The sequence below is a fragment of the Lynx canadensis genome, chromosome F1 (assembly GCF_007474595.2).
Source record: "Lynx canadensis isolate LIC74 chromosome F1, mLynCan4.pri.v2, whole genome shotgun sequence".
Classification (NCBI taxonomy): Eukaryota; Metazoa; Chordata; class Mammalia; order Carnivora; family Felidae; genus Lynx; species Lynx canadensis.
In genome coordinates, this window is record NC_044319.2 from 35,170,287 (window position 1) to 35,178,801 (window position 8,515).

Sequence of the window (8,515 nt, forward strand, 5' to 3'; positions counted from 1 at the left end):
TAGCAATGCTTCAGAGAGTAGACAGAACTAATTTTTATTCATTAGTTTAGCAACTGTTTATCATGTGCTCACTTTGCACCAGGAATTGGGATTGTTGGTCCTTTGATGTGAGGATTTCCCCGGGATAAAGTAATAGGGCTCCTTGGGGAGCCTTCCTTCTCTCTAAAGCAGCCAGTCCAGAAGGGTTGCCAGGGATCACAAGTTCCGGATCTGTGGACAGAGCACTAAAGTTCTTACTTGTTGAAGCTGACACTGTTTCAATTATGTGATGAGTCTAAGCTTCCAAGAGGGGGCTCTAAATTAAGAATTTTTCTAGGGGCGCCTGGGTGGCGCAGTCGGTTGAGCGTCCGACTTCAGCCAGGTCACGATCTCGCGGTCCGTGAGTTCGAGCCCCGCGTCGGGCTCTGGGCTGATGGCTCAGAGCCTGGAGCCTGTTTCCGATTCTGTGTCTCCCTCTCTCTCTGCCCCTCCCCCGTTCATGCTCTGTCTCTCTCTGTCCCAAGAATAAATACACGTTAAAAAAAAAAAAAATTTAAAAAAAAAAAAAAAGAATTTTTCTGGAATGATAACAGCATGTACTTAACAAACAAATCAAGTTCTTTGGGAAATGTCAGTAGTTTCAATCTAGTAGCTGAAATGATACAGCTATCTATTCCTCATGGACCAAGACCAACATGTTTAAAAGAAATGTAAGTTCTCGTGTGGATGTCGCAGTTTGAAGTCAATTCAGTCTTTATTTCTTCATTCCAAACCAAAATCCAATGGACTATTTCCAGAACACGAGTCCATCAATGTCTCACCAATTATGGGTAGCAGCTTTAGTTTGGCAACGTTCACACCGAAGAAAATCTGAATATTGGTAGGGTTTCCAAAGGAAGGCTTTTCCGCTGTGGAGGATCTATAATGTCCATTGTGTTTTCAGGATGAGCAAATCAAATATACAGAGGTTGCAAGCTGGGCCCGATGCTCAGTGTGCACTATTAGCCGGGTTCCCATCCCCTTCCAGCCTACCTCTCCTGCTCTAGGACATTCTCCCGGCACTTATCTCCTCTCTTACCTGCATCATTAGCTTTTTCTCTCAGTTGGATCTTTCCTGCGAGCGTACACATGTACTCTTAGTTTTCTGATCTTCAAAGAAATACAAGTCCTCTTTTGACCCCCTTCTGCCACTGCTCCATTTTATACCTCCCTTAGAACGTTTCAAGAGATTTGTATATACTCACTGGGTTTATTTTTTCTCCTCCTTCTTAAGACTATTCTAATCAGGCTTTTTTGCCCAGCCCCCCAACACTCCACTAAAACTGCTCTTATCAAGGTCCTTAATGATCTTCACGTTGCTACACGTGATCTTAGCCAAAGGCCGAGAAGCGATGATCTTCACATTGCTAAATGGTCATTTCTTGGGACTGGCAACATCGTATGTCCTAGTTGACCTCTTCCTTCTTCTTAAAGCACTTTCTTCTCTTGGACACCACATTCGCCTGGTTTCTCTCCTATTTCACTGGCTGTGTCTTCTCGGTTTTTCTGGCTTCTCCTCATCTCCCCGGATTCTAAATACCGTGCTTTTGTGCTCAGTCGTTTGATGTGTCCCCGCCTCCATCAACACTTGCTTCCCTGATAAGATCTAGTCTAAATGGTATTATTTTCCAAATTGTATGTCCGCTTTGGATCACCTCCCCTGCTGAGTTCTAAGCATAAAATACCCTGTTGCCTAATTGACAACTTGGAGATTTTTTTTTTAATTTTTTAATATTTTTATTTATTTTTGAGACAGGGAGAGACAGAGCATGAGCAGGGGAGGGGCAGAGAGAAAGGGAGACACAGAATCCGAAGCAGGCTCCAGGCTCTGAGCTGTCAGCACAGAGCCCGACGTGGGGCTTGAACCCGCAAACCGCGAGATCATGACCTGAGCCGAAGTCGGGCACTCAACCGACTGAGCCACCCAGGCGCCCTGACAACTTGGAGATCTAATAAGCATTTCAAATATAACAAGCAAAAAGGAAAATAAAAAGGCTCCTATTTTTCACTCCACCCCCAAGATCACAGTTTTCCCCATCTTGGTTAATGACAACCCATCCTTCCAGGTCAAGGCCCCAAATCCTGGGAGTCTTATTTGATGCCTCACTTTCTTTCACACCCTGCGTAGAATCTAGTAGCGGGTTCTGTTGTCTCTACCTCCAAATACATCCCAAATTTGGTTCTGTCTCCCCCTCCCAGTCTTGTCATCTCTAGCCTGAGTTCCTGCAGTAGCTTGGTCTCAGGTCTCCTTATTCTTGCCCTGACTCTGTAGAAGTATGCTTTCAACAGAGCGAGCCCAGAGTTCCTCCTCAGCTCAAACTCACCAGTGGCTCCCTATCTCACCCAGGATAATGGCCCAGACCTTCACCATGGCCAACAAGACCCGGTAGGGTCCTGTTCTCCATACTTGTCACCTCATCCTTCCAGACTCTTCCTCGAGGTCTCACTGCTTCTGTTGCACTGGCCTCTTTGAACTCGCTGGGAAGTCCTACCTAGGAGACGTGTGTTGTTCTTTTTTCTGTGAACGTGAAAGAAGTTACCTGAACGGCTTGCTCCTTTGCTTCCCTAAGGCCTTCTCTCGGACCTCCGTTTCCCAGTAAGGCATTTCTTTGCTTTCCTCTTTAATATTGCAGCCCACTCCAACATTATCCAATCCACACTGTTGCTTTCTATTTCTTTCGTGCCTGCCTCTCCAACTAACATACCAATATTTTCCTCCTTCCCTTTATTTATTTTATGTGTCTCCATGTTTGAATGTAAACTTCATCCAGGTCTAATTGAAACACAAGACCTACCACAGGGCTTGATCAAGAGTTAAGATTTCGAGAAATATTTGAGGCAACAGAGGAGAGACTAGAGGAAGAAGACATAAACAGAGACTATCTTGATGTTGACTTCGCCTAAATTGTGTACCTGATATTCTTGTCTTTTCTTCTGAAAAGCACAGGTAATCTTTGACTTCATCTCCTTTTTTTCTCATCTATGGAGTTCAGATTGCTCTTCTGTAATGTTCATTTAACTTGAACCTGAACTTCTTGGTCCACCTATGACTAGCAGACTAAGTGTGGATAATGCCGTGTATCTGTCACCCCTGCAGGGTGCTATGTTCCTGACACGCATCCGCGAGCCTATATTTAATAGCAAGTTAATACTTATTTTAACAACAGGAAGCAACTTAATGTTAACAACCCTCAAAATTTATATGAGCTCCCTATTACCTCCCTATTATCACATAACAGCACATCCTCATTAAAGAAGCTTATAATTTTGAGAGGCAGCAGTTTTTACCCATTTCTTACCAACAGGTAAGCTGGCAGGGAAGGGAGAGAAAGAGTTGGCAACAAATGAAAATAGAACCCAGAGCTTTTGATTCCTGACTGCCTCCTCTAACTGAAAGCCCAGAACCGCCCCCCACCCTACCTTGGCCTACCAGGACCTGTGCAAAAATAAGCAAACACCGTTTTACCTCAAAGCTAGCTGAGTCCAGTTCTGTAAGAGACAGAGACACAGAGAAGCATTCTCTTTGAAATTTTTTTGAATGTTTATTTATTTTTGAGAGAGAGAGAGAGAGAGAGACAGAGTGTGAGCAGGGGAGCATCAGAGAGAGAGGGAGACACAGAATCCGAAGCAGGCTCTGGGCTCCGAGCTGTCAGCACAGAGCCCGATGCGGGGCTCAAACCCACAAACCAGGAGATCAAGACCTGAGCCAAAGTCGGCCGCTCAACCAATTGAGCCACCCAGGTGCCCCAAGAAGCATTCTCTTTGAAGAGGGATTTCCCTTCAGGACTTTAGACTATGCAATACCTCTATTTTCTGATATTACTCTTTCCAACCAGTTTGTCTGCAGTCTCAGGAACCGTCCTCCAGCTTAAAGACCATGTTTGGGCCTCAGTTCCATGTGTGGCCTCGTGTGTGCGATCGCTATAATTCATAATAATTGATCTCACACCATTGTCACATCATCAGCAAGGGGGAATTTTAATATTTCATACATAAGTGTGTAAAGCTAACATGCCATTTGTGTGTGCTTTCATGAAAGTGTGTTGTTGGCTCCATTGGAGAACATGCAGAATGCCATCACTGGAATCTAGGAGTTTCTTGGGCCAGCGTATCAGACCTCATACGAGGTTTTACAGTCCCTCAGTTGCTCTCCGTCTGAACAACTAGTTTCCAACCTACAACTACAACTCTCTTTGAATGTCAAAATCTAGATCCTTGGACGAAGGGCAGTTTTAGTTTTTAGGCTCTTTTGATTAAAGTTATATATCTATATATATCTATATCTATATCTATATATATCGCTAGAAAAAGCTACCATGAATTCAGACATACTTCAAAATTCATTTTAATTTATTAACTAAAATGAATCTATACGCTTCTACAATGATAAGTTTATTAATTTGTCCTGCAGAAAATGGCTTCACCAAGCACAAAGATTCATAGAGGTCCTTACCATAGCTGCAGCCCGTCATCTGGGTCCACCTTCCCTTCTTGCCACGCTGGACCTTTTCTTTTCTTCTTCTTTCTGACCTGGCTTACCTCTGAGACGTCCCTTCACCCCCATCACAAAACTACATTCTCTCTCGTTTCCTTTAGTTGCTCTTCAACACGTTTATCCTCCTTCCCAATGCCCAGCCTTTCGTATGTTCTTTGAAATTCAATTACTTCAGATTTAACAAACTTTAGTGAGCACCTATCATGTGCCAGGTACTCTGCTAAGCGCCTCCATGCATTAATTGCGCGTAACCTTCACATAAGTCTTGTCCACAACACTTTGAAGATATTAGTATTACCACCACTTTACGTAGAAGGATGTCGACGACTTGGTCAGGTAGCCAAGTTTCGCATTAGAAGACGCTAGATCCCACATATACCTCCAAGGCCTCTAGTTTTCCACAGTATAGTATCGGCCATGACATGTCTCAATGCTCTTGACATTTAGGTGGATCCCACATCATGTAGCATTTGTTCTGTACCGATTTCCATTTTAGGTGCTGGCTGAGGGCAGCAAGAACAGGTTCCGCACACTGAGATGCTTCTCTTCTAATAAGGGTAATAAAGTAAGGGATTTTTAGAAACATGACTCAGCACACCCAAAAGTAATTTTTTTTTTTTTTACCTTTAACACAAATATTATTTCTCCACTTAAAGAAGTTAGTCGAGAAGAGTTCCCCTGATCCACCTACTAGGGATTTACTACCTGCATCCTCATTTACAGATTCATTGAATAAAAGCAGTCAGAACCAAATTACAGAGATGCGATCATTTTTTTCAAATCCAGTGCCTGCTAAACCTTGCCAGGAATACGGTGGCCTCTGTGGAAGGCTTTGTAACCAAGCAAACATGACATTGCTATGGCATTGTCTCTTGGAACAAAATAAGGCCCTCAGGTCTTTGGGGAGCAGAGGCCACTTTGGACTTCAGATCAGATCGGAGTCTAAAGAAGTCAACCATAAAGTACACAACAGAAAGTACAGTCGTATTTTATATATATGCGAATGCACCCATGAGTATAAATGCTTGATTTCCACTGTTACTATTCTAAGTGTGCGACAGCCTCTTCTGTTCTTGTCTTTTGACAGAAGAGTAGAACTTCAGCCTAAATATGTATTTGGGAAAGCAAGACTGACTTATGTGAGTAGAATAAGCCACTTAAACGAAAGTAAATAAGGCCAACAGGTAAAAAGAGTTGTTTCTTCTGGCATGGAGGAAAGCTTGGGTGTGGAGAAGTCTGACAGAGAACTAAGCAAACACCAAGAAGCGGTTAGGAACTGGGTGTGATTGCAACACAGTGAAAGTACTTTGACATCTGAGGTTGGAAGTCGTTATTTAGGCATGAGCACGTTGGAAGACAAGCCATTGAAGACAGCACAACTGGCAGGTGCATCGAATGGAGATTTTTAAGTCTACGGGGAAATGATGCCAATAGAAAAGAAAGGAGGACATTTCTGCACAGCTGAAATTTTCATTTTCCTCTGAAGCAAAATTCTCCTAGTTCCCAGGCTCTTGTGGCCTAGGCACAAAGTCTTGGGCTGAGAATCAAGAAATGTGAGTTCTAGTATCAAATCTCACAGTGACAAGTAGGCTCACTTTAGGCAAGTCAACGAATAATGGGATTACAGTCTTAAAAGACACATCAGAATTTTCTTAATCCATCACTTTACAGCAGCTGAAAAGGAGGGGGATCTGTCTGTGTGTTGGTTTTTCCACCCTGTCAAATGCATTCATCATTTCCCTACCTCCGTAACAGAATTGAGGCGAGTGTCAGATGAAATAGGAAGTTTGAGAGTGGTTTATCCCTGTGATCTTTCTTCCCTGGATTCCAGTGTTATTTATTGTTAGTCTCATCCTGTCTCCCTCCCTCTTCCTCTCCCTCCCTGCCTCCCTTCCTTCCTTTTCTGATTGCCTAGTCTTTTCTTATTCCTTATACTGGATTTGTCTACCTTTGACCTTACCTCAGTTCTGAAGGCAAGAGCCTGAAACATATTTGTTGAGCATATACTAACAACTTAAATCCGCTACGTAATTACTATGCATCAGACACTGGGCTGCTGTATACAACAATCCAACAAAGGGTAGCACTGATTTTCCTTTTCCATCTAAGGAGACTGAGAACCAGCGAAGTTTAATGGCTGCCCAAGAACACAGAATTAGGAAGTAAAGGAGAAGGGACCAGATTCAAACTTCTCTGGCTCCAAAGCCCTTATTCTTTGCACGCATACAGGCTTGATTAGGTTAAATGTGATCAGGGACAGTTAAGCATAATTATGACAACCCTTGAATTTCCCTCAGGAACCAAGGAGATAAAGCACAGGAAAAATCAGGAGGAAACAAAGAAAAAAAGATTCTTTTGATGTTATTGAAACCAACAGAGAACTGGAAAACCATTCATGTATCTCATATCCCCAAGGATCCGGAACAGGAAATTTTGTTCAACCTTATCTTCTACCCTTTCCTTCAGCCTAGCTAATGGCCTACGATATGTTCTCTGGCTATGTTTTTCATACCCCAATGAAGGCTAAATTAAAATTTTTTAGATCCATTGAATTTAATCACTGTCCGATACTCTTCAGATCCTCTCACCTCTTCTCTCTCTCTCTGGCGGGGAGGTGCAATGGACTTAGTCAGGGAACTGGTTCTAAAGGCTTGATTCCATAATGAGTGGAAAGCTACAAGCCATGCCCCCTGGGAGCACTTGAACCCCATTCTCTGCAGCTACTATGCTTTCATGAGGCACTGGCCACCAAGGATACCTGACATTAAAAACAGTTGCAGTTTTAAATGGCAAATCCTCCAGGAAAAGACTGTGTTTATACCTTTCTCCGATTTTTCTGCGATTTTTAACTCTTTTTTAGTCCCTACTCTTTAAATTACACCTGTCAGAAAAAGCACATTTCACCAGAAGAAAACTCTGAAGAACAAATAGTCTAAGTAAGTGAACCATGAACTCCTTCTGTTTTTAATTCAGTCGATGCATATTGATTGTCTACTTTATGCAAAGCTTTGTGTAGCGAACTTTGAATTGACGGGGGCATTCAGGGTCCCAAAGAGACTGCCAGAGCTACATCACCTGCACAGTCTCATCTGGGCTTTCCCAAGCTTTCCTTTCTCCCACTTGCTGTTTGGTTTCTTCTGCTGTCATATGTCCTACCCAAATTTTTAAAAAATCTGTTAGAGAGAAAGGAACCCATGTTGAAGATGCAAGGCTTGGGGCGCCTGGGTGGCGCAGTCGGTTAAGCGTCCGGCTTCAGCCAGGTCACGATCTCGCGGTCCGGGAGTTCGAGCCCCGCGTCAGGCTCTGGGCTGATGGCTCAGAGCCTGGAGCCTGTTTCCGATTCTGTGTCTCCCTCTCTCTCTGCCCCTCGCCCGTTCATGCTCTGTCTCTCTCTGTCCCAAAAATAAATAAACGTTGAAAAAAAAATTAAAAAAAAAAAAAGATGCAAGGCTTTTGCCGGCAGGTGAGGCTCTACATTATGATAAAAAATATACCCATCATCTCATCCCATGGTTTATACTGGCTTTAGTTTTCTTAGGAGGGCTAGTCTTTTATTTATTCTTTTACAACACCCATTTTTTTTTTCAAAAAAGATCAATACACATTAGAATTGAGATACATTTTTGTATTAATATGTTTGGAACTCACTGCTGGCCATTTCTCACTTCTCTGGCCACAAAAAATATTAAGCATGTAAGCCTGTTGCTCAAAATCAAGAAGCCGGATTAAAGCAGGTCAAGTCATTTACCCTCCTTTCTCCCCAAAGAAGAAACAAGCAAATAAAACAAATAATCTTTGAGTACTGGGCTTTTTAGAAGTTTGACTATTGTCCTGAGTCTCTGTTAGTCAGAATTATCTCTAAAAAAAAAAGAGGAAAGACTTAGTGTCAAATCACATACTACATACTCAAAAATGTTTAATATCATTGATAGTAAGTAAAATATAAAGAATGAAAGAGGGAAGAAACACCTTCTAAGTGAAACTTCAGAAGTCATTACTCAA